The 25,074-nt window shown below is 38.9% G+C and overlaps 1 protein-coding gene across 5 annotated transcripts in view; it reads left to right on the top strand.

Moving 5' to 3' along the window:
- KLHL5 (kelch like family member 5) overlaps positions 1 to 25,074 on the top strand; it is a 105,900-nt gene that overhangs the window by 4,686 nt on the left and 76,140 nt on the right. For all 5 annotated transcript variants that reach the window (XM_075066515.1, XM_075066518.1, XM_075066516.1 and 2 more), the window contains exon 2: positions 7,009 to 7,092. The gene's annotated coding sequence lies outside the window, so the exon portion shown is untranslated. The remainder of the gene's footprint in view (positions 1 to 7,008; positions 7,093 to 25,074) is intronic.

The raw sequence follows: 25,074 nt of genomic DNA, 5'->3' as shown, positions 1-25,074 counted from the left end.
AATCAAATATATTTTAATCTTTTTTCTTCTTTGACATATAATTTACACATTGCTACAATTAACTTCAAGCTCTCTTGATGTTGTGGTATAAACAGTATTTCTTGTGCATAAGATGGGAATGTAGTTTTGTTTAAATACGTATGTTGTTGCAGCTTAATTCCTAGTCTTGCTTAAAGAAAACTAAAATAGGTTGTGGTGTTGTATTAAAAGGTTATGTTTTTGTAACAAGTTAATATCTTATGGCCTGCTAAAGTAGAAAATTAATAGAATCAACTCTAAGCTTCTTTGCCACACAGAGAGCACTTTCAGGTAAGCTAGAGTCCAGGGCTTCAATGAATATCTGTGACATTTACTGTAATATATAATTTAATTTTGCCCCTTTGATTTAATTCAGAAAATTATATGCAAAGACTTGCAAGTTTGACTAAAGGATATATAATCAGACCATTGGATATCATGGTGATGGGTACAGTATGAGAACCAGAATCGATTGGAATCGTATGTGCTTCATCTATCTCAAAGGATACAGTTTAGTTAAATTTTTCATTTTATGAACATTAATATGTTAAAGATACTGATTATCAAGTTAAAAATCTTTCACACTAGATCATCTGCAGAAACTGCAGATTCATGATGTTTCCATGATCACTTGTTCTCCTCTTGGCATATGAAGAAAATAATTTATTCTCGGAGGGGGGGAAATGTATTTGTTAAGAATTAAATCATTTTTTTCTTCTCTTATCATTTAGTTCTGCATCCCCACACAATGACATTTATAAAACAATGTACAAACAAAGTCTATAGTTTTACTAGGGTCACATCAATTTTCTTTTTTAATATTAAAGCTGAAGGGTAATAGACAATTTTTTTAAAGTGTTAGACGCATATGATAAGAATTTCACTGCCTAGGTTCAAAAGTTACAGATAATGTCAAATAAAGACAATGGAACTACTCAAACATGCGAATAACTTTACTCAGTTGAGTCTTGGCAAAACTAGTCCATAAGTCATTGTACAGTGGGAAACTAGATGTGAATACATGCAAAGTGCTGTCAAATGCACAAAGAAAATAAACTGTAAAACACAGATTAATTTTGCTAGCTGCTTTCACTTCTATTAATCTTGCGTGTTAATAACTATAGTAAGCACAAAATTTTCAAATAGGATTTTAAAATAATCACTGTTCTTTTAGTCAAGCACATCATTGCTAGAGGCAAGATACCAGACTAAATGGACCAGTGAGTTCTTGGAATACAGAAGCTGCAATATCGGAACTTTTATTCATGGACAAAATTGTGGCATTGTTAGGAATGCGGAACTGTCCTATAATACATGGACTTAGGCTGCAGGATGCTTAATACTTATCTTCCAGAATCTTCATTTTCACAGATGTGATGTTACATCTGTGAAGTAAATTTAAACTAGTTGCTCGTAATTGCCTTTCCCTGCCCCCCAAATTGTTGTCAGAACTGGCAGGGAAAAGGCAATCATAATGAGAGTCACTCCAAGAAGTTTTTATTGGAGTGGGAGGCAAGAGCCACACTGTGCAGGATAAGGTACTGGAGTGGGAGGAAATACTATCCTTAAAAAAACAAACCCCCAAACAGACATTTATGGGAGGACAGGAATGGCAACAGCAAGGCAAAGGACAGCGAGTAGTCCTTGTCTGCAGTGCATGCATCTGTCATCCTGGTGTATGTGTGTATAATATACTGTAGAATGGAATACAAGCCCATTTTTAAAATTATGGAGCTATAAGTCCATAACCAGGTTTGAGCTTCGCCCTCATGGTTTGATGTCACTCAGAGCTCCTTCATGGAATTATAGCTCTATCATTCAGTTACTTATTTCTTAGCTGGTTTCAGAGAGTGTTCATATTGTTTGCAGATAATAGATAATACAGATTAAGAGTAATAGCTTTAAAAGTTCTCAGCAGTGGTCTAATTGCTTCCTTTGACTGCAATAGGAGCTTTACTATTGATTCCAATGGTAGCAGAGTTAAATCGACACTGAGCATTTTAAAAAATCCCACTGTAACTTGACATTAGAAATGTAACAATTTGATTACAATCTTTTATGTAACAATTTGATAAACACGGTGTCACGGAGTGTGGGGAAGTAAGAGCCCTGGACGCCTCTTCCTGTGATTCACTGTGAAGTGACTCTCAGCCAGCCAGTAAAACAGAAGGTTTATTAGATGACAGGAGCACAGTCCCAAGCGGAGCGTATAAGTACAACCATAACCCCTCAATCAAGTCCTTCTGGGGGGTTCAGGGAGCTTAGACCCCAGCTTGGGGTTCCCTGCGTTGTACCACCCAGCCTAAGACTGAAAAACAAAAAACTCCTCCAGCAGCTCTTTCTTTTGTTCAGTCTCCCAAGCAGAAGGTGTCACTTCTCTCAACCCCCTTCCTGGCTCAGGTTACAGCTCAGGTAGTTTCCTTCAAGGGAAGTTCCCCATCCCCAGTGTAACTCCCCTGCAACATTCCCAGATCAAATCCGCTCTGCTTCCTGCTCCATCACACAAGGCAGCCCATGTCAAACTGTGCATACACTCTTTTGGGAATTTGACTCTTTTTCACTTTGGGGAGGAAGGATAGTCTTGTGGTGAAAACACCAAACATGGACTCAGTAGACCTGAATTCAGGCCCTGGCTCAGCCACAGATTTCCTGTATGACTTTGGGCATGTCACTCAAACTACCCTGTGCCTCAGTTTCCCATCTTTAAAATTAGGATAATACATACCTACCTCACTATGATATTGAAGATAAAATCTGTTAATCATTGTGAAGCACTCATCTACTATAGTGATGAGGGCTATATGAACGCCTAATATTCTGTGCAAGTAAATCCTAATTTGTGTTGGTGGATCGGACAGTGTATGCACATAATATTTGTATTTTGTGTATGAGTTTTTGAAAATCTGAGTTCAAACGAGATTTAAAACACTTAATTATTAATGTACTTATCCTCATACATGCAGCTCATTTAAAAGTAGGCACCAGTTTTGGATGCTATATTTCAGCAAAGATGTGAACAAACTGGAGAAAGTCCAGAGGCAGAGCAACAAAAATGATTCAAGATCTAGAAACATAAAGCATGAGGAAAGATTGAAAAAAATGTTTTTGTTTAGTCTGGAGAAGAGAAGACTAAGGCCTGGTCTACACTGGGTGGGGGAGGGGAGTCGATCTAAGGGTACGTCTACACTGCACGATTATTTCGAATTAGCTTAAACCGATATTACAAAACAGATCTAATAAAATCGGTTTAGCGCGTCCACAGTGGGATCCCGAAATCGATTGTTTGCGTCCATGGTCCAAAGCTACCATCGATTTCAGGAGCGGTGCACTGTGGGTAGCTGTTCCTCAGCTATCCCATAGTTCCCACTTCCGTGTTGAGAGCACAGTGCCTGATGGGGCAGAAAACACTGCCCCGGGTGGTGCTGGGTACAGCCTCACCCCTCCCTTTGTGAAGGCAGCAGACAACCCTTTGGCGCCTTTTTCGCGGAGTGCATTGAGCAAACGCCATAGCACAGCAATCTTTCCCTTTTTTTTTTCACGTGGTGGTGGGGGGAAATAAACTGAGGAGCTGTTCCCTGAACCACGCCAGACACTGTGTTTGAACCTACAGACATTGGGAGCTCAGCCAAGAATGCAAATAATTTTCAGAGACTGCTGTGGACTGTGGGATAGCTGGAGTCCTCAGTATCCCCTCCCTCCCTTCATGAGCGTCCATTTGAGTCTCTGGCTTCCCGTTACGCTTGTCACGCAGCGCTGTGTATCCTGGAGTTTTTTATTCAAACGCTTTGGCATTTCGTGTTCTGTAACGGAGCTGGATACAACAGATTTGTCTCCCCATACAGCGATCAGACCTAGTATCTCCCGTACGGTCTATGCTGGAGCTCTTTTTCGATTTCAGACTGCATCGCCAGCCGTGCTGATCAGAGCTCCACGCTGGGCAAGCAGGAAATGTAATTCAAAAGTTCGCGGGGCTTTTCCTGTTTACCTGCCCGCTGCATCCGAGTTCAGATTGCTGTCCAGAGCGGTCAGTGCTGCGCTCTGGGATGCCGCCCGGAGGCCAATAACGTCGATTTCCGTCCACACGAACCCTAATCCGAGTTATCACTATCGAATTTAGCGCTACTCCTCTCGTTTGGGAGGAGTTCCGAAATCGATTTAAGGAGCCGTTTAACTCGATATTAATGACGACGTCGTGTGAACGGATACAGCGTTAAATCGGTATATCGGCCATTAAACCGATTTAAAGTCGCAGTGTAGACCTGGCCTCAGTTACGCATCTTCAGCTTCATGAACAATGTAGCTGAAGTCAGTGTACTTAGATCTACTCACCACGATGTCTTCACTGCGGTGAGTCCACTGCTGCTGCTCCCCCTGTCGACTCTGCGCCTCTCATGATGGGAGAGTGCTCGGGGGTCGATTTATCGCTTATAGACTAGACAGGATAAATAAGTCCTCGCTGGATTGATCACTGCCCGCGGATTCAGCAGGTAGTATAGACATACTTTAAGAGGGGAAATAATAGTTTTCAAGTACCTAAAAGTTTGTTACAAGGAGGAGGATAAAAAATTATTCTTAACTTCTGAGTATAGGACAGGAAGCAGTAAACTTAAACTGGAGCAAGGGAGGTTTGGGTTCTACAGTAGGAAAAGCTTCCTAACTGTCAGGGTGATTAAGCACGGGAACAAATTGCCTAGGGAAGTTGTGGAATCTCTGTAACTGTAGATTTTTAAGAACAGATTAGACAAACTCGTCTGAGGAATGGTCTTAGTTATTACTTAGTCCTGTGTTGAGTGCAGGGGACTGACTAGATGACCTATTGAGGCCCCTTTCAGTCCTACATTTCTATGATTGTGTGATTACAGATCCTGTTTATCATATTAAATTGTCTTCATAGCAGGCCTCAGAAGAGTAAGAAAAATAGCTTTTCCCAATAAAATAATCTCTTATTTTCCACTCTTGGATCTTTTGCTTTGAGCACAGAGCTTGGCAAGAACTCTTTGATTTCAAAGATGAGAGTCACTGGAGAACCTGAAGAAGGTGTTAGAATGTTCCATTGTGTTCTGAGTTCAGTTCCTTACTGACTTTAGTCTGATAATTCCTTACGGGACGTCTACACAGCATTTAAATGCCTGCAGCTAGCCTAGGTCAGATGACAGGTTTGCAGACCTAAGGGTGTGGGGCTATCGAATTTCTGTGTAGCTGTTTAGGCTTGGACTGGAGTCTGAGTTCTGGGACCTCTCAAGAGGGGAAGGTATTTTATTCCAGTGGCCATGACTTTGAGGTCAGCATAGATAAGGAAAGCCATATTCAGCCCCATGTCAGTTTGTCATGGTTTAAAACCCTAGTGGGCAATAAAATGTGTTTAATGTTTATGTGCGCTGAGACTCAAAAAAGTCTTCACTGTACCTTTAGTACATCTGAGACATCAGCTGGCTGCTGCTTCTTGCTAAATTAGGCTAGCTGATGTCAAGATGCATCTGAGCTTTCTCTGGTCCCCTCTCAGGTGTCTTATCTCTTGAGGAGTAACTGTGCTATGGATGTTGACCTAAATTGAATTCAGGCCCTGTTACTCCTCTCATTGTAATTTCCTCCTGCTGCTTTTTGCTCTGTATACCATCTATGCAATTTGTCACTTCATATGTTGTTTTCTCCCAGTGATTTAAAGGTATGCCTAGACTGTGATCTTTTGATGTTTTTTATACTTGTGCATGATTAGGGAAAGGGCAAAGACGAGGTTCACAATTGTTGCTTAGTGCTCTTGTGTCCTACGGAACCACCTAAAACACATTTGAATCCTCCAATATGTCTTACAGTTACTTAGCCCAGAACTGAAACATCATGCTCCTAGGCCAAGGGTTCTCGGGACAAATTATTTGGTGGCCTCAGAGTGTGGCGACCAACTCTTGCTGGTGGCCACTCTCAGGCTTTCCCCTAAAATACTTAATTAGCTTTAGGAAAAACAAATATATATGCACATACACATGTCCAAATTATTGTAATTTATTTATTGATAGCTGTTGTGAAAAGTGATATTAACAAACACACAAATAGTACTTTTCACAGCAGACTTACACAGCCCTGCAAGCCTGGGGACAAATTAAGCCCTGGATGGGAGATCGGAGGAGGCAGCGAGAGGGGTGGGTGGGTGGCCACGGGAGGCTGGAGCCTGAAGCCCCATGTCTGGAGGATGGGACCTGCCGCCACGCAGCTGGAGCCCCGTGGTCTGAGCGTCACTGCACCTGGGAAGGTGGGGAACACACTGGCTGCCTGCTGCTCCAGCATTGTGACCCAGGTGTCTCCAGAAGTGGTCAGGGCCCAGTCCCTGCTGGCGGCCCCAGCAAACAACACCAAGGTGGTGCATCCAGGAGCACCAGGGAGAGGGAGGAGCCCTGGCTTTGCCCTCCACCCTAATCACAGCCCAGGAGGCTGTGGCCGCAAGAAAAGCCCCTGGTGGCCACATGCGGCCACGGTGGCCACATTTGAGAAATGCTGTCATAGGCCATTTCGAGGCAAATACTCAAGTAAGTGACTTAATACATTATTCTAGTGGAGCTGTGTTTAAAGCCATGTATCACTTTCTAAGGTCTCCATAGGAGACCAGTGATAGCAATTGCCAAAGGCTTCTGTTGATGCCTCTTTGAAGAGCATCAGTATGGGCATATGAGCCAGTGGATTCTAAAAGACAACAGGGGAGGACACTGGTGGTCCTGATGACCTTCTCTCTCTCTCTTTGTTTTTAAGAGAGATTCCTTTGATAATGTAAATGGCAAAATCTTGACCTTGATTCTTTTAAAACATTTCTCCAACACCAGCTGTCAAGGGATGAAAACGAAGTACATTTCGCATTGAACTAAATTTATTCTATACTTGTGTTTTGAGACTTGCCCACAGTTAGTTTTACATGCTAGTTGTGGATACAGTCTAACATCCAGTTTTTTCAACCATTCACTTTTTTATTAATTATTTTAATGTGTGTTTTTCCTCCTTTAGGTTCTGTTATCTACCTGGAACACATTGAAGGAGGAGAACAAATGGAACTACAGGGCTCTGTGAACATCTAGAGAAACAATATAGGTAATTATTATATATCTTTTATTATAACAACAAGCTATGCTCAAATAACATTGTGAGGGATCCCCGCAGGGTGCAGCCTGGGACCGTGGGACCACTGTGCCCCTTTAAATCTCTCCAGCCTGGGCTGTCTCTTTCAGTGCTTTGCTAATGACCAGCAGCAATCCCCTCCAGGCACTGTTATCACTTAGCACAACCGCATGTGGAGCCCCACACCCAACTAGATTGCATGAATGCTCCCAGAGCCACTCAAGATGAATAGTGCAAATGTATTAATTGGTTCATCACTTCATCAGTGGAAAGTGCATATACACCAGGCTTTGCAAAGCTGAGCATATTTGCTACACACTTCATATAAACTCACTGGTAAAGATAAACTGTAAAACAAATTTATTGAGTACAAAAGGTGGGTTTTAAGTGGTGTTAAGTGATAGGCAAAAAGTCAGAGTTAGTTACCAAAAGAAAAGTAAATAAATATAAGAATGTAATCTAAACTCTCAGCCCTATTAGGATGGGCAACATCTAGATTAAGTAATTCTCCCCTCCGGGATATTGCAGTTCATAATACACAGATTTCACCCCTGAAATCTGGGTCAGTCCCCTCAATTGGAGTCTTCAGAGTGTCCTTGCTGCTTGCAGTGTAGGTGGGTGAAGGAGAAAGGACAGCAGGTGGCCACTGTGTCTGTTTTATACCTTTAGCCCACGTGCTTGGAAAACAAAAGTCCAGGCATGTCTGGGGCACTGTTGAGTCTCCAGACAAGGTTGAGCAGTTCCCCTGGTATGGCCTCATGTACATGAGTCACTGCATTGTAGCTTCTTTACTGGACAATAGTTGTTGATGGGTTGATTGACACTCTGCTTGGGTGGTGGTTATATACTTTGCTATTGCCTCTGGGGAGCTAATATCTGGCTGGTGTCCCCAGCTTACAGCATGTTTTAGTGACAACCATACAACACAATTCTCATAACTTCATATGCATTAATGGTATACATATGTGAATAGAGAAATGATTTTCAGCAGATCATAAGCTTTCCCCTGATACCTTGCAAGGCATGCTTTATATGTAAGATTACAATATTATATATATAAAATATGGAATATGGGGGTTACAGTGCACTCCCCCAAGGTACAGAATGTCACAAACATTATGGCATTGACTAGCCCACAAAAGTGTAGTAGTTTCAAAGTTAGACTGAAATTCCATCCCTTCCTTTTTTGTTGTGCCACACATTGTTGTCAGACCCCCTCTGTAAGTGAAGAACACTTCAACAGTTTGACCTGGATTTATTTTTATGGATTTCAGACCCTTAATGTTGTTTGGAACATAGTCTTGTGTGGCTTTATCGCCTTTGCTCTCTCCTTCAAAGCATGGTTCATATAAGAATATCTGATCTGTTATAAAATGCTTTTATTCTTTTTAAAATACAGAAAAATTTTAATTTGTAAACAAGCATTAAATGAGAATCTATTTAATCAGGGGAGGGAAAAACAAACCAAAATATTTTAATATTGAATCAGTATATGGAATTGTTGCACTCAAAGGAATGGTTATGTTGAAGAGGAACTAACAGCTTTGTTGAATCTCATTACTCCAGTGATATTAAAAGGTTTTAGCTTATGAGTCTCTTCTTATTTGTTTTGGATGAAAGCTAAAGTAACTTGCAAAAGGCATAACTTTGACATCTGCACAAAGCAAGGTGATAAAAAAAATACTGAAAAAATGTATATACACAGGAATCTAGCCTTTTTTGAAGTCACTGTAAAGTGAATTGTTGCAATAATAACTGAAGGGTTTTCTCCAATTAAATTAAGATTTCTTATTTATATTAAAAATGGAAATTGATCAGCTGCTACTTGGTTGAACGATAGAACCATTTTCAACGTTGGATCTTTGATAAAGAAATATTGAGGAGAAAATCAGTTTTCCAGTATTGTCTAGAACTCATTCATGTTGTGATATTATTACAGAAACAGGTCTTATCTATGTATTTGTTTTAACTTCTGTCACATTATCAGTAGCAGTGCTCGTTTTACACATTAAATGTAAGTTGTTCCACTATCTTTATTACTACCTATCTAATTCTAGGAAAACATCATTTTGACGTTTTGGGCGTGGGCGTGGTGGTGGAGCATATTACACTCAAGTAATTTCAACATAGAAGTTTGAGTGGTATGCCTTGTGAGCCACAGAATCATTCAAAGCAGTAAAACTGTTGGGGCACATGTGTATTGACACATCTGAATATTTAGTTGTCAGTTCCCCTTTCCTTCAGCTTGAATGGTCATAGCACCAGCTGTTTCCTTGCTCATCCTCCTTCTCCTTTACCTCTTTTGTTTCTTGTGCTGTCTCACCCCCCCACCCCATAAGGTATGTCTTCATAGCAGCTGGGAGCGAGCCTCCCAGCCCTTGAAGACAGACTTGAGCTAGCACACTAAAAATATGTTGTCAAGTATCAGAGGGGTAGCTGTGTTCGTCTGGATCTGTAAAAGCAGCAGAGTCCTGTGGCACTTTATAGACTAACAGACTTATTGGAGCATGAGCTTTCGTGGGTGAATACCCACTTCATCAGATACGCTCCTCAAGATAAGGAATCTGATAAGATACAAGTTGAGGAAATTCTTTGTTCATTGAGTCATTTACTAAGCAAATAGCTGATTATCACATGGTGATGAATCAACTGCAGTGTATTTTGTGCGCCAAACTCAGCTTCTCTGCATTTCTTTTCTTAGATGGTAAAAGGCTGGAAATGCAGATGACCATCCAGAAAGGTCTAGATCTGACCAAGTTTACTCTGCATATGTTATGTATCCATTATTGTGAAGAATTCATTGGCATCTGCAGTCACACTTCACAGGAATTCTTAGAATCATAGAAATGTAGGGCTGGAAGGGACCTTGAGAAATCATCAGGTCCAGCCCCCTCCGCTGAGACAGGACCAAATGAACCTAGATCATCCCTGACATGTTTGTCCAATCTGTTTTTAAAACCTCCAGTGATGGCGTGACACCGAGCCAGAAAGGGGTAAGCGACTTGTAGGCTGAATGACCCAAATTCTACCTTTAAAGACAAATTAGGGCCATTCCTTATAAATAGCTAACAAAGCCACGTTAGATAGATTAGAGCTTTGAAATGTAGACTTGTTGGAGAATTAGAGGAAGACAATGATTGTATTTGTCTGTGTTTACCCATATCTTGTTAGAGGTTAACAATGTAACCAGATGGTTCCTGTCTGTTACTATATTCTATTGATTGAAAGATCAAAAGGGAATATTAACATTTAGATGAAACTTGAGTTTAATAACATCATTGTTTATATTCCTTTTTGAAGTTTAGTAAACTGTCTAGGAACTGATTAATGGATATCATCTTATGCTAATGAATGCAACTAAGTATCTGTGTATACATAGAAAATAGGTTTTACTTCAAAGCCACTATTCTTCACCCAAGGAATACCTGCTGTCAAGAGGCTAACAATAGATTTCCACAAATCTATAAAAGAACTATAGGGCCGCAATCCTGTATCTCAGATCTGTTTAAGCTTGGTTAGGAGAAGCTTGAGTCGCAAGACTGAGGTCTCCAGCTTCAGTTTTGATTACCCTGCTAATTCTCATGAAAGAATTAGAACAAAGTCTATATATAGACTGCATATTTGGACTGTAACCTGATGAACCGATTCTGACCTAAGACTTATTCACGTCTCTATGTATAATCTTTTAACTATAATACTTTTTTTTCCCTTTTTTAATAAATCTTAGTTTAGGTAATAAGAATTGTCTGAAAGCATGTATTTGAGTAATATCTGAAATATTCAGTGACGTGGTGGGTAACGTGTCCGATCCCCTAGGATTGATGGAACTTTCTGATGAACAAGATTTTCAGTAATCCTCATCATATTTGACTAAGCCAGTGGTCCCCAACCTTTTTTGTCTGCAGTCACGGAGGACCGTGACTGCAGACGAGCATCCACCGAAATGCTGCCAAGTGGCATCATCCAGAGGCATCGCTGCTGAAATGCTGCCAAATTTTGGCGGATGCTCGTCCGCCGGTCAGTACGTGGGTGCACTTAGTACATGTGCGCACCCACGAGCACTGCTTTGGGGACCCCTGGACTAAGCTGTCTGGGTGGGAGCACAAGGCTGGATTGCTTTAAGGGAACTGTGTGTTTGGCTTCAGGGTAACCAGTAAGGTATTGTAGAAACTGTTTTGTTGCTTGATTGGTTAATCTAATTACTAGAATAACCACCAGTTTTGGGGATCATCTGTATCATTCTTTGCAGTTTGCTCTGACTGAGCAATCTCAGTGTGATCCTCCCCAGGCAACAATGGTCACAAGAGCGGATTCCACAACCTCCCTTGGAAGCCTATTCCAGAGCTTAATAGTTAGAAAGTTTGTCCTATTATCTGACCTGAATCTCCCTTGTTGCAAATTAAGCTATTTATTTCTTGTCCTGCCTTCCGTGGAAATGAAGAAAAATTGTTCACCATCTTCTTTGTAACAGTCTTTAACAAATGTGAAAACTGTTACTAGGTCTGCCCTCAGTCTTCTTTCTCAAGACTAAATATGCCCAGTTTCTTTAACTTTCCCTCACACATCAAGTTTTCCAAACCTTTTATCATTTTTATTGTTCTCGTCTGGACTCTTTCCACTTTGTCAACATCTTTCCTAATGTGTGCCACCCAGAATTGAACACAGTACTCCAGGTGAGGCTTCACCAGTGCTGAGTACAGCGAGACAATTATCTCCTGGGTCTTACATATGACAGTCCTCTTAATACATCCCAGAATGATACTGGTCTTCTTTGCAACCTTATCACATTGTTGAATCATTCAGTTTGTGATCAACTATAACCCCCAAATCCTTTTAAGCAGTACTGCCACCTAGCCAGTTATTCCCCATTTAGTAGTTGTGCGTTTGATTTTTCCTTCATAAATGTAGTACTTTGCAATTGTCTTTACCGAACTACTTCTTGTTGATTTCAGATCAGTTCTTTAATTTGTCAAAGTCATTTTGAATTTCAATCCTGTCCTCCAGACTGCTTGCAGTCTCTCTCTGTTTGGTGTCATCTGCAAATTTTATAAGCTTACTTCACTCCATTATCCAAGTCATTAATGAAAATATTGAATAGTATTGGACTTGGGACTGACCCTTGGAGGACCCCACTAGATATTCCCTCCCAGTTTGACAACAAACCATTGATAACTACTCCTTTGAGTGCAATCTTTCAACCAATTTTGCACCCACCTCACAGTAATTTCATCTAGACCATGTTTTCCTGGCTTGCTGTATCAAAAGGGACTGTATCAAAAGCCTTATTAAAATCAAGATGCATCACATCTAATGGTTCCCCCCATCTTCTGGGCAAATAACTCTGTTAAAGAAGGAAATTAAGTTGGTTTGGCATGATTTCTTTTTGACAAATCCATGCTGGCCATTCCTTATAACACTAATATCCTCTGGGTGCTTACAAATTTATTGTTTAATAATTTGTTCCAGTATCTTTCCAGATATCAGAGTTAGGCTGACTGGTCTATCATTCCCTGGATCCTCTTTGTTCCCCTTTTTAAAGATAGGTGTTATGTTTTCCCTTCTCTGGTCCTCTGGGATCTTACTCCTCCTCTATAAATTCTCAAAAATCATTGCTATTGGTTCTGAGATTTCTTCAGCTAATTCTTTAAGTACCCTTGGATGAATTTCATCAGGGTGTGCTGACTTGAATACATCTAACTGATCTGAATATTCATTAATGTGTTGTTTCCCTGTTTTGGCTTGCATTCCTTCTCCGTTGTGGTTAATATTGTGTTAAATGACTGGTCACGATTGACCTTTTTTTGTGAAGTCTGAAGCAAAATAGGCATTTAAACACCTCAGTCTTCTTATTGTCATCATTTATTAGCTCTCCCTCTCTAAGTAGAGGACATACATTTCCCTTGGTCTTTCTCTTGCTCCTAAGGTATTTAAAGAGCCTCCTCTTATTGTCTTTTGCTAGGTGTAGCTCATTTTATGCCTGAGCCTTTCTGATTTTGTCACTACATGTTCATTCTATTCTTTTGTGCATCTTCTTAGCAATTCATCCATGTTTCCACTTTTTGTAAGATTTTGCCCACCCGATTCCACCGGTTCCCAGCCCACGGCCCTTACAGTGGCAGAGTGTTCTGCCTCTGGGTCGGCAGGGATTCTAGCAGCAACACACTGACCCCTGTTCTTGCAACAAAACCAGACTAAAGTGTGGTTTCTCCAGGCTACTTCCTACCACAGTTTGGAGAGGGGGTTCATAGTTTAAGGGTCCTCTGTCTCCTCAGGGTATACTGCAGACAGCAGTCCTGGCAACTCCTGTCCGGGGTCGGTCTCCTCCAGAGGCAGGACACTGTCCAGCACGGGCTCGTCTGCAGCGGTTGATAGCAGACTGGAGAACTCTGTCTCCTTCTGTGGTTCCCACTCAACTGAGCTTCAGGGCCTTCCCTTTATACTTCCTGTCCTACTTTGGTATTTCTGGCAAGGAGATAGAGTGGATCTGGCTCTGCCTACCATGGGGAGGGTAGTGGTCCCTCGCTCTCAAGTCTGGAGGGAGGCCACTCCACTTCACTGCAGAGCCGTAATACCCTCTTACCATTCTTCCTGTATTTCCTTCGCATTGGGATAATTTGCAATTATGCCTTTAATATTGTTTCCCTGAGAAACTGCCAGCTCTCCTGAACTTCTTTTTCAAGTTTAGTCCTCTTCCAGTATTTTTCTCACATAGTATCCTCCCAATATCTGCGACTCTTATTCATGTTGGTATTATTTAGTGAGCAATGCAGTACTCCTAAATGCTACATTTTTGTTCTTTACTTCTGTTGGAGATCAAGGTCTGGTCTATACTAAAAAAATTAGGTCAGTTTAATGTCAGTCAGGGGTGTGAAAATCTAGACCTCTGAGTGGGGTTGTTAAGCTGACCTAAGGCCCCCTGTAGCCAGTGCTAGGTCGATGGAAAAATTCTTCTGTCAACCTAGCTACCACCTCTTGGGGAGGTGGATTACTTATGCCGAATGGAAAAGCCCTCCTGTTTGGTGTAGGTAGTGTCTACACTGAGTGCTATGGCGGGGCCACTGCATGGTGCAGCAGTCCCACTGTCGTATTCTAAGGGTAGACAAGTCCTAAAAAACCAATATTGTTTACTCATATAGCCAAGGAGATTGCACTGATTATCCCTAAATTAAATACAATTTTAGGGAATTTGCCTTTTCGGTGAGACGCTAGCTTAGTATGATTCCATTTGAGTTTCTTTTTGCTTATAAGCAGCCCTCTGGTTGATTGCCAGAGCATCTTTTGTGGTATCTGCAAGTCTGTTGTGTAATAAGTGCCTGTGTGGTAGCACACTAACTGCAGAAGTTGCTTTCATTCAGTGGAAGATCCAAGGTATTTGATAGAATATATGAAAACTTCCTCTTTCACAATCACCTAAAACAGAATATATAATAAAAGAGCCGCCCAACTTGGAAATATTGTATAGAAAGTGGAATATGTTACCTCATCCCAGATTTTGAAGTCTTTACATGTAGTTACTACAGCTCATAGTATTGTACTCTTCTTATTCCGTGTGGATATTTTCTCCTCAAGAAGTCTTTGAGGCTCACTGCTCCTGTCAAACAGGATATGTGTTGGAGAATTTCACCTGTCAGCTCATGACAGCATCACCAGAAAAATCATCAGCTCATCACAGTAGTACCAGAAAAAAGATAACATTGACTAAACTAAGAGTGACTGTGAATCAGCTTTAGTAGCACTAGGAGATTGCAGTTGGAGAGGGTTTAGGGGGAAAGCTCCAGGGGAAAAGAAATCCAGACAGAGGTTTACCAAACCTGAAAACTTCAAATTTGTAAAGTTCAGGTTTTTGGTTGTGTGCTTTTCAAACATTTGCATTTTCTCCTGTTATTTTTAAATAATGCAGCATAAAATACTTTTTTAATTAACTGTAATCCTGGCTGTTCATTAGTAAGAAAAGTGAGGCCTACTTAGCAACTCCCCATAAACGAAGGAAGCTTTAAACTGGAGGGAACCATTTTTCCTTCAGAAAGTTGGGTTTGGGGTGTGGCAAAAATACTTGCAATTCTAGAACAAAACAGATGAAGGGAATAGTCATGACTGTGGCCTCTAAATGTTGCCAAAGCTTGCACAAGAGAACCTAAATTAATAGATTTACAAATGCATATTTTATAGGTTCACTGCCAAGATTCATTGGCCAAAAAAATTGATTCTCTTTGTTCTATCTGTTTTACGTAGGGTTTTCCATGTGTGTGGTCTTATATAATCCTCCTGTGGTTATGCACACCCTTCATGCTCATGGTCTAGTATTGACGGGAACATTCTCGTGTAAATAATTCTGAACTTGGAATCTTGCTAAATGTTGAATCCAATATGAAGATCTTCTTGTTGACTGCTTTACACATAACCTGTTTCACTTTTGATCATGGGTTCTTCTTCTCAAAGTATAGATGGAAGAGAGTCTTTCCAGAGAAAGTGGGGAGAGCAGCGAAGGGTAGGAGAAAACAAGGATTTTAACTATTGCTTACAATGACTTCCCTCCATTCCCTACTCCCCTCTCACCACTGTCAAGAAACTAAAGGAGAGCTGTCTCTTGGCAGCCCACTAGGCAACTGTGCAATTATAGCTAATCTTTAAAACAGTATAAGTAAGGAGAGAGCTACCTTACAATTAAAGTCTTTTTGAGATTGTCCTTAAAAGTGTTTTTCCTTTTTCCTTTCCAATATGCCATCCATCCCTGTCTCTCCTTTCTCCCCCCTCACGCTCCCCAGCCTCTCCACAATACTACAGCACAATGCAAGTATAGGAGACCTGATGTTGTGATTCAATATGAAGTTGCAGGAGGCTGTCCCATTTGGCACAGTGGCAACACTGTGTAAACAAATTTATAGGACCTGTTAGATACACACAGGTGTAACATTTAAAATGTGAACAATATTGAAAGAAGAAATACTTTAAAATTCATAATGCTATGAATCTTGATTGTACTTTATGTACAAAGTTAGTGGCATTGCCATTAAATTCTCAATACTTGCTGGCATTTTGATCAACTTTTACGGGAAGAGAGGATATAGATGCATGGGATCATCAATAATACAATATTCAGAAAGTAGATGAAAAAAGCATTATGTATGAGTTTTTGTAGTAGCAAGCAATCAAAAGATATGGGATATATTCTGACTTTGCTATCTTTTGAAAGGTTGTAATAGCATATCCATAAATCAGTCTAGTTTAAGTTTAAACTGTTAATTGTTCTTATTGGTAGTGGACAATACCCCACGTTATAAAAACCTGCACACCATTCTTATATTTGTTAGTAGCATACGGATTGTGGAGTATAAGCAACGTCTCACAACCTAATATTCAAGAACAAGAGGAGTTTCTCCTTATCAAGACTGAAATTAAGTGTTACCTATAAAACAGTTTAGGAACATACTTATTTATTGTATCTGGCTTATATTATTTAATACTGTAGGTGTGCATAACTTCATAGATGCAATAAGACATGATCCAAGTACGGAGATGCTTAAAATCTAAACTGTACTGAACACAAAGATATCAGCAAGGTTGAGTGTCAAAGCAAGAGTGCGCACGTGTGCGTGTGCAGTGGTGAAGGGAAGGGGGAGGGAACTCACAGAAAAGCATTTTGTTGTTCATTTGCAAAATTAGCATTGCCATTATTGGAGTCATCGTTTTACATTAACTTGAGTATAATAAAGCTCCCTTGTATTATAGCTTTGTGTTGAATAGTGCCTTCTACATTGTTTACATCTAATTTGATCTAAATAAATTGACTCAACTTAAAAATTAAAATATGTCTGAAAACATGAACAAAAATCATAGATGTTGAATGACAGTATAGTAACAAACCTATGCAATCTGATTATAATTACAATATTAAATCATTAGATGTATTTTGTATATTAAATCTTTATTCTTATTCCTATTAGCCTAAACCTGATAAGGCTCAAAAAGCTTTTCACTAAGAAGAAGCATGGAATTTTAAACCTTTAAGTATTCTTCTAGAAAAAAAAGGAGAGAGAGAATCTATTAAGATACAGTATAGTAAAAGCTTTGGTATATATCATTTGATCTTCCCACACTGTCATAAATCCACAACTTAAATTTAGTTAATCGGTGGTTATTTCCTTCAACTAGGTAATTTAAATTTCAGCTGCATTTTTACATAAGTAATTGACTGAATTTTGGCCAGAGAATTATAGTTGAAAATGCAGTAAATGTATTTCAGTAAAAATCCAACTAGTTCTTCACTTCATCATAAGTATTCTCAATGTATTATATACTTCGTTAAAAAATTAGTTGAGGCATTTTAAAGAGCGACCCTATGATTTGTGTGTGTGTGAAACAGGGTAATGAATGGTAAGGGGAAGATAAATTAGTAAATAGTTGCAAACCATTTTAAAATACTACACAAAAACTTAGATTTAAGAAAGTTAACATAGTAGTTAATCTTGCATTGGACTGTCAGGCTTATCATCTGGAACAACAGAGAAAATTGGATGGTAGACCTTTGTCCTATAGTTTTGTCCTGGTTCAACTCTCACTTTCTTCTGGAGGCCAAGCCAGTCCGCTTTGAGGTTTGTCTTACTCTGTGTATATGTTGTCTTGGTAGACAGGTCTTGCTTCTCCAGGAATGAAAGAATTTTGGTGCTTGTGGTTCAGATTTTTGTTCTTAGTTCCTCTCTGGAAGTTCATGTATACCCCCATTGTTCAGTTGTCACTCTGCATGTGTAATGAGAAAATGCTTTGGGGAGTCTTGTGAAACAGGGCATTGCTATGTACTTTGAAAGAACTATCAGAAAATTAAAGTAATTGGTGCCAATTCTTCAAGAAAAGGAATTTTGGCATTTAGGGGTACTGTATTTCTCACTAGATAATGCCAAAATGAATAAGAGCTGTGGATATTGATAGGATACTTCTTGAGAAAAATATTGGAAGAGGGCTAAACTTGATTTTTAGAAACTGGAATTGGAGAATTACTAGTTCAGATAATTCCCAAATGGATAAGACCTAGAGATAAAAGCAAAGAAGTTTTTGGCTTGTGTTTTATTACTTGTGAATTGCTGCTGGTGAAGTTACTGAGAAATGTGGAGAGAAGTTTCTTTTTACGGTAAGTACACTTTCAATAGGACAATGTCCAGGTAATGTCCTCTCTTTCCTGTTGGGAAAATCACTTTGATTTGAACACTCCAAGAGGATAATTTTTGTCAAAAGACGTCACGTGAATTGCCAATATTTCTGTTTAATTAGAGGACATGAGAACAAAGTTGGCCAGGTCTGATGGGAAAGAGGGCTAGAGTCTTGAAATGTGTGCAGTGTAAAAAGGTCGAATAAATCAATTTCTTGACTGAGTCATGCAGGGTCTTCTGATCTTTGTTTTGTCGCACATATAGTTTGAAGGAGGATAGAATCCATTTTATAGGAATTACAAAAAAACTGAATTCCAGAATAATTATCTAAGGTGATATTGGAATTATGACCTCTATGTCTGCATATGCTTATTATTTTAGTTCACAGGCATAAAGGATAAGAAGGAAGATGGGGAAATCCCTCAATTTTATTTTTTTTGTATAGTATTTAGAATGGTTTGTCTGAGGTGGAATTGGTCTACAGAGAGAGGAAAATGTTTAGTTTTTCTTAAAGATTAATTCTTGAGGCATAAAATTTCCTAAAACAGCAGATTTGCACCATTTATTTGAATTTTTGGAAAAATATTTCCTGGTCCAAGAAGGACAAAATGGCTAGAAGGAATAGATTAGCTTGAGGGATCATGTATTTTTGATATGCAGATTATGTCACCCAGGGGAGCTGATGTGAAAAAGCAGTGTAGCTCAGTCCTTAAGCGCCTTCTCTGAGGGATTCTCCAAGGAACTTGTCACATTTTTTTTTAAAATATGATTGATCCTATATTGCCATGATAAAGTAGTGTGTGTCAAGAATTAATTAATTTTTTTGTTGCTTTGACTGAGATTTCTACCAGTGGTAGACAACTTGGCCATAGAATCAAAGCTTCCTTTAAATTTTTTGATAGTATTGTAAGTGAAAATTATTAATTTTTCCAAAGACACTTGGACTAGGTGATTCATATGCTAATACTTAAAATATTTTGGACTTCTAGTGTTTGAGAGTAAAAAAGGAGGGATCACTTTAGTGAACAGAGAAGAGTTTCTATTATCTGAAATAGATTAATCTAAGTAAAAGTAACAAATAATGGTATTTGGTTTTCTAAAAGCTGTTTTGGAAATGCAGCAATAAAAATGGGTTGCAAACACTTTGGAGCTCATGATTAGAATTCAAAATGGCCATGATAAATTGGAGAGTAAAGTTGGTCTGAAATCAACAAGATAAAATTCAGTAAAGACAAGCACAAAGTACTGCACTTAGGAAGGAAAAATCAAATGAACAAATACAAAATGGAGAATAACTGACTAGGCAGTAATACTGCCTGGAAGGAACTGGAGGTTATAGTGATCATAAATGGAATGAGTCAACAATGTTAGGCAGTTGAGATAGGCAGATATTTTGAATGTACTAATCAGAGTATCATATGCAACTCAGGAGGTAATTGTTCTGCTCTATTTGACATTGATGAGGCCTTGGATGGAGTATTGTGTTCAGTTTTGGGTGCCATACTTTAAGAAAGATTTAGACAAATTGGAGAGTCCCAAGGAGAGTAACAAAAATAAGAGGTTTAGAAAATATGACATATGAGGAAAGATTGAAAAAAAAAATGGGCATATTTAGTTTGGAGAAGACTGAAGGAGTTCATGATGATTCTTGAGATAGGTAAAAAGTTGTCATAAAGAGGATAGCGATCAAGTTCTCCATGTCCACTGAGGATAAGGAAAGAAGTAATTGGCTTAGTTTGCAGCAGGGGAGATTTATGTTGGATATTAGGAAAAACTTTCTGACCTATAAGGAAAATTAAGCACCGGCACAGGTTACCTGAGAGGTTGTGGAATCCCAGTCAATGGAAGATTTTTACGAACAAGTTAGACAAACATCTCTCAGGGATGATCTTAGGGTTGCCAGTTTTGGTTGAAAATATTCCTGGAGGTTTCATCACATGACATAATCTTTCGTTAGAGAGTTCGATTCCTGAAGGGTTGGCAACCCTAGATGATCTAGCTATGCTTAATTCTGCTTCAGTGATGGAGGATGAACTAGAAATAGATGACCTCTTGAGGCCCCTTCCAGCCCTACATTTCTATGATTAACATAGAGGAGTGAATTTTCAAAGCACAATGTGGGAATTTATCTGCATGAGTACTGCTTATAAGTGGAGTCGTGTGTCTAAAGCCCCTCACAAAACTTCAAAATGTATCCTAAAGAGACATTTTTATATAGGAGCACTGATCGTCGTGATTTGCAACACCCAGTGGCTTGGTACTTAGCTTGATTCTAGACTTGTGATACTACTAAATAACTGAATAAAAAGATATTTTGTCCTCTACTTCAATTATCTATGATTTTAAACGAGATTGTCTCAGGGCAAGGTCTTTGAATCTCCTAAATTTGGGCAGAGTTGATCATGTCAGTGTCCAGTCAATTGGAGTTGTGCAGCACTTTTAAAATGTGTGGGTCTATTTACATGAGAAACATTTTTTTCCCTCAATCTTCTTACGTAGTTTGCATGAGTGTTGCATATTGTTGAAAGTGGATGATGAATTATATTGAGGGGCTCTGTATTTTTCTCTTCTAGAACAGTGTGCATTGAGCAAAACTTGCATACAGTCAGAGGGCTGCTCTGATTTAATCGCTTTGATCTGATGACTTTGGAAAGCCCAGTGTAACATGAAAAGTGTCAGTTAGTGTTTGTAACACATCATGTATGTAAACAAACAAGGTGTTATGAAACAGTTTTACAAAATTCATGATAACAAAACGATTATTATGTACAACCTTAAATTTTTGAGGAAGAAAATTAAATTGATAGTCCTACCATACAAAATCCAGCTGAAACATCTCTGTGGCTAACAACTCTCAATAACACCACCCTCTGGAATAATCTCTTATTTAGTCTAACTTCCAGTGCATAATAATATTTTTTTTTTTTTAAAGCAGTGGTATACATTTCATTAGATACTGAGAGAGAAGGTGACAATATAGGGTCTTCTAATGCCCATGTTTGATAATCGATAGTTATATGCACATACAATAAGAATTACACGTCTCTCAACTGCTAATATGCAGACTAATCGTAATGAAATAGGATCCTATACTAAATGTTTGAGCTGATTCACAATATGTTGGTACCTGATCATAATACACACATTTAAATACTTCTGAAGCAAATATGGCTGAACTATATGATGTATCTTAAATTATTGGAAATGTGTGTTTTGATATACATGATTTTAATATATCAATCTCCAAAAAGGATGGAGTTTCTGTTTGCTTTACTGCAGGTTTTCTTGTATGGGAATTTCTTGATCTTTGGGTGCAATAAATTTCATGGGAAGAAATCATAACTGACTGAAGTTTTAATTGAGAAATTGGGAAATTACTATTAATGATCCATAGTGTAGACCTATTTATTTATTATGACCTATTTTAGAGTTGGCAAAGCAGTATATTGTAGTTGGAAAAAGAATGAGTGATATATAGATACAGTATCTGTGTAATGCAGTGGTTTCCAAACTTTAACAACCTGTGAACCCCTTTCACTAAAATGCCAAGTCTCGCGAGCCCCCTCCTAAAAATTAATATTTCCAGGGATTTTCTCCTTTACCTGAGCATAAATTATAAAAGCATTGATCTTGGAAATATAAAATGTGTTTTTATGACATGATTATTACACACTATTATTAATTATGTATCATTCCAGTATTTTTATTACATTATTAAAATGGTAACACTCTTCCAAGATCTCCCTTTCGTAGCTTGTATCTCTTTTTGAATAAACCTGTTATAAGACAAGGCTCCTATGTTTCATCCAGGAATATCAGATGTGAAACAGTATGAAGGTCTTTAAGAAGCCAGCTCAAAGAGTTCCTCATACACAAGCATTCAGGTCTCGAGCAGTCCAGGCAAACAACGGATGTTACAAGAAAGCTTAAACTTGTTCTTCATAATAATTTTAAAAACAATACTAGCTGCCTATTTAATTTTAAAAACAGCAAAAAATATCCACCTCCCTTTCCATTTCTTATAAGGAGTCTTAAAGTTTAAATCTCCTCAGTGTGATAGATATGCTCGCTTTGATCTGCTTAGCTCTTGGAAGTCCAGGGGCTCCGGGCTGCTGGCCTCGTGCTACCCAGAGTCTCTAGGGACAGTTCTGCCCGCTACAAGGGAATTTTTTCCTGAGAACCCCCTATAACATTTTGCAAATCCCCAGGGATTCATGAACCCCAGTTTGGGAACCACTGTTGTAATGTCATAACAAGATGCTTGTAAACTTTCCAAACTAAAGAATTTTAGTCACTATATTTCCAGGCACGTGTATAAAAGAAGAATTTTTAGCTGTGGTGGGGGAAGGGAACATTATCAGGTAGCTATATCAGTCTTCAGAGGAGCAACATCATAATTGGATAACACAGAACTAACGCATTGTTCTCTTGTTCTTGTAGTTACTCTTGTGGTAGTAGAGAAAGAACTGACAGGGATTTGAAGGGGATTTCAATGCATGACAGTCTCTGTTAGCAAGAATTAGGCTAGCTGTAACCCTAATAACAGGATATTTATAGAAATGAGGATTGTGTGAGGCGAGTGGGAAAGAACTGTGTGAGAAGTTGTTGAGACCTTGTGTAGATAAAGGGGGATTGTAGACTAGAGTCTAAATAGAAGTGAGAAAAATAAGACATCAGGATGAGCTAAGTATAAACAAAATGCAGCTGTTGCTTATTATTGTATGTAACAAAAAGTATAAATGTTTGCTGTAATTGTTTACCTGTAGAGAGACCTGCCTGGGAGGGGGAAACCCTGTGTCCTAGTGCACTCTCTCCCTCTACGCATTGCTTGAGAAATAAAGTATCTGACTTTGCTGCACCCAACCAGAAAGTGAGAACTGAGTTTTTCTCCGACACTCCTGAGACGACAGTTTACAGTACTGTTCTGAAACACAACCAAAAATAAATATGTGACCAAAACAATTATATATCCTCAACCATACATTTTAAGGCTCTAATGATAGAGGTGATGACCATAAATATCAGGCTGTGTAGGATAGTGTGGTTAAAACCACTAATAGTGCACAGATAGGATCAGAATGCCTTGTTGAGGGAGTACATTATCGCTTTATAACACTTATATGATAAAAATACATGAACATGGATTGGCATTAGTTAGGGTTATTAACCTACCTTCAGCACAGACATCATTCTACTCTGTGGAAGATCAATGTTGGGAAGGGAGCAGAGTGAAGCAAGGGTGGGTCTGTGACATGGGTAGAGGTGGGAAGACAGCAGGAGAGCTAGTTGGCCTACAAAGATCAAAATTTCATATGTCGTCATCCCTGTCTACCTACTTTGGGCAGATGCTAATTTTAAATCCTGAGTGTTCAGTCCACATGCTCAGTGAGAGTTTGGCTGGCATCAGAAAGCTAGGTAATACTATTTGGTATAGCATATATAATATTATGTGTTTACTCCTATAAAAATCAAATTGCATGTAGAAGACTGGATAACGTAATGATTTTGGATTTTCATGTATATCTCTATATGACTGTAAATTCTTTATTGTGACTTTTGAGAGGAGAGGAGGGAGACTTTCTTCATTAATCAGGAGTTAATGCACAATAAAAGTCAAGTATCAGAGGGGTAGCCATGTTAGTCTGAATCTGTAAAAGCAGCAGAGAGTCCTGTGGCACCTTATAGACTAACAGATGTTTTGGATCATGAGCTTTCGTGGGTGAATACCCACTTTGTCAGATGAATGGGACAAAGTGGGTATTCACCCACGAAAGCTCATGATCCAAAACATCTGTTAGTCTATAAGGTGCCACAGGACTCTCTGCTGTTTTTAATAAAAGTCAAGTTGTTCCTAAAATTCCACAATTATGTATCCTAGAAATTAGTGAAATGTTAACTCCATAAAACTGATGTAAACGCTTCTTTACTATAGTTACCTTGGGTCAAAAAAGCAAACTCAGGAGAATTGCAAAACTGTGTGGTTTCACCCCTGATCAGAGTAAATCTTGTCATGGAACAAGTCTCAGGACACCACAGAAAGTAGACAAGTTTGAAAAGAAACAGGAAAGCACAATCAGTTATTTCAAAATAAATAGCATAAACTTATCCCTACCATTTGGTAGTGTTATGTTGATAGATGGTGTTGGCTGATATCAATCACAAGCCAAGTTAAAGCTGATGGGTGTGCTAATTAACTTTTTCATTCAGGCTAAATTGAAGGAGCAGTTAAATACCCTTTTATGTAGTGATGGGTGGAAATAAAATCGCCACCCAAGGCACTGGGTCATATGGCAAGGACTAAGCAAGAGGCAGATTTCATCATATCTGACTACTGCAGAATTCCTACACCTTTTGCTGATTGCAACACATAAGGGCTAGAGGATTGATTGGTTGTAGCTCTGTGTATGATGAGCAAAAAGCCAGTAGAAAATGATGGAAACATTTGTGAGCATGCCCAAAAGGGGCAACAGTATTGAATCTAATTGATATTATGTAGGTGTAGTGCCACAATTGATTAGATTATATCGTTGAAAACAGTTATGTACATGCAATATTTACAATAAATTTATTTTTAAAAATGTAGTGATTTATAGATAGTGGAGCAACTACTGTTTTGTACTGCTTTATAAGTTCTTATCATCATCATCATCATCATCATGACAAATCTCAAAGAGAGAGAAGCCTAGTCTATGCTAGAAAATTAAGTTGGCATAATGTTGCTCAAGGGAGTGAAAAATGCATACCTCTGAGTGGCATTGTTAAGCTGACCTAAGTCCCTGTGTAGACAGTACTAAGTTGATGGAAAGATTCT

The sequence above is a fragment of the Chelonoidis abingdonii genome, chromosome 5 (assembly GCF_003597395.2).
Source record: "Chelonoidis abingdonii isolate Lonesome George chromosome 5, CheloAbing_2.0, whole genome shotgun sequence".
Lineage (NCBI taxonomy): Eukaryota > Metazoa > Chordata > Testudines > Testudinidae > Chelonoidis > Chelonoidis abingdonii.
Note: the sequence above shows the minus strand (reverse complement) of the source record. Positions and strands in the feature narration are given on the sequence as shown.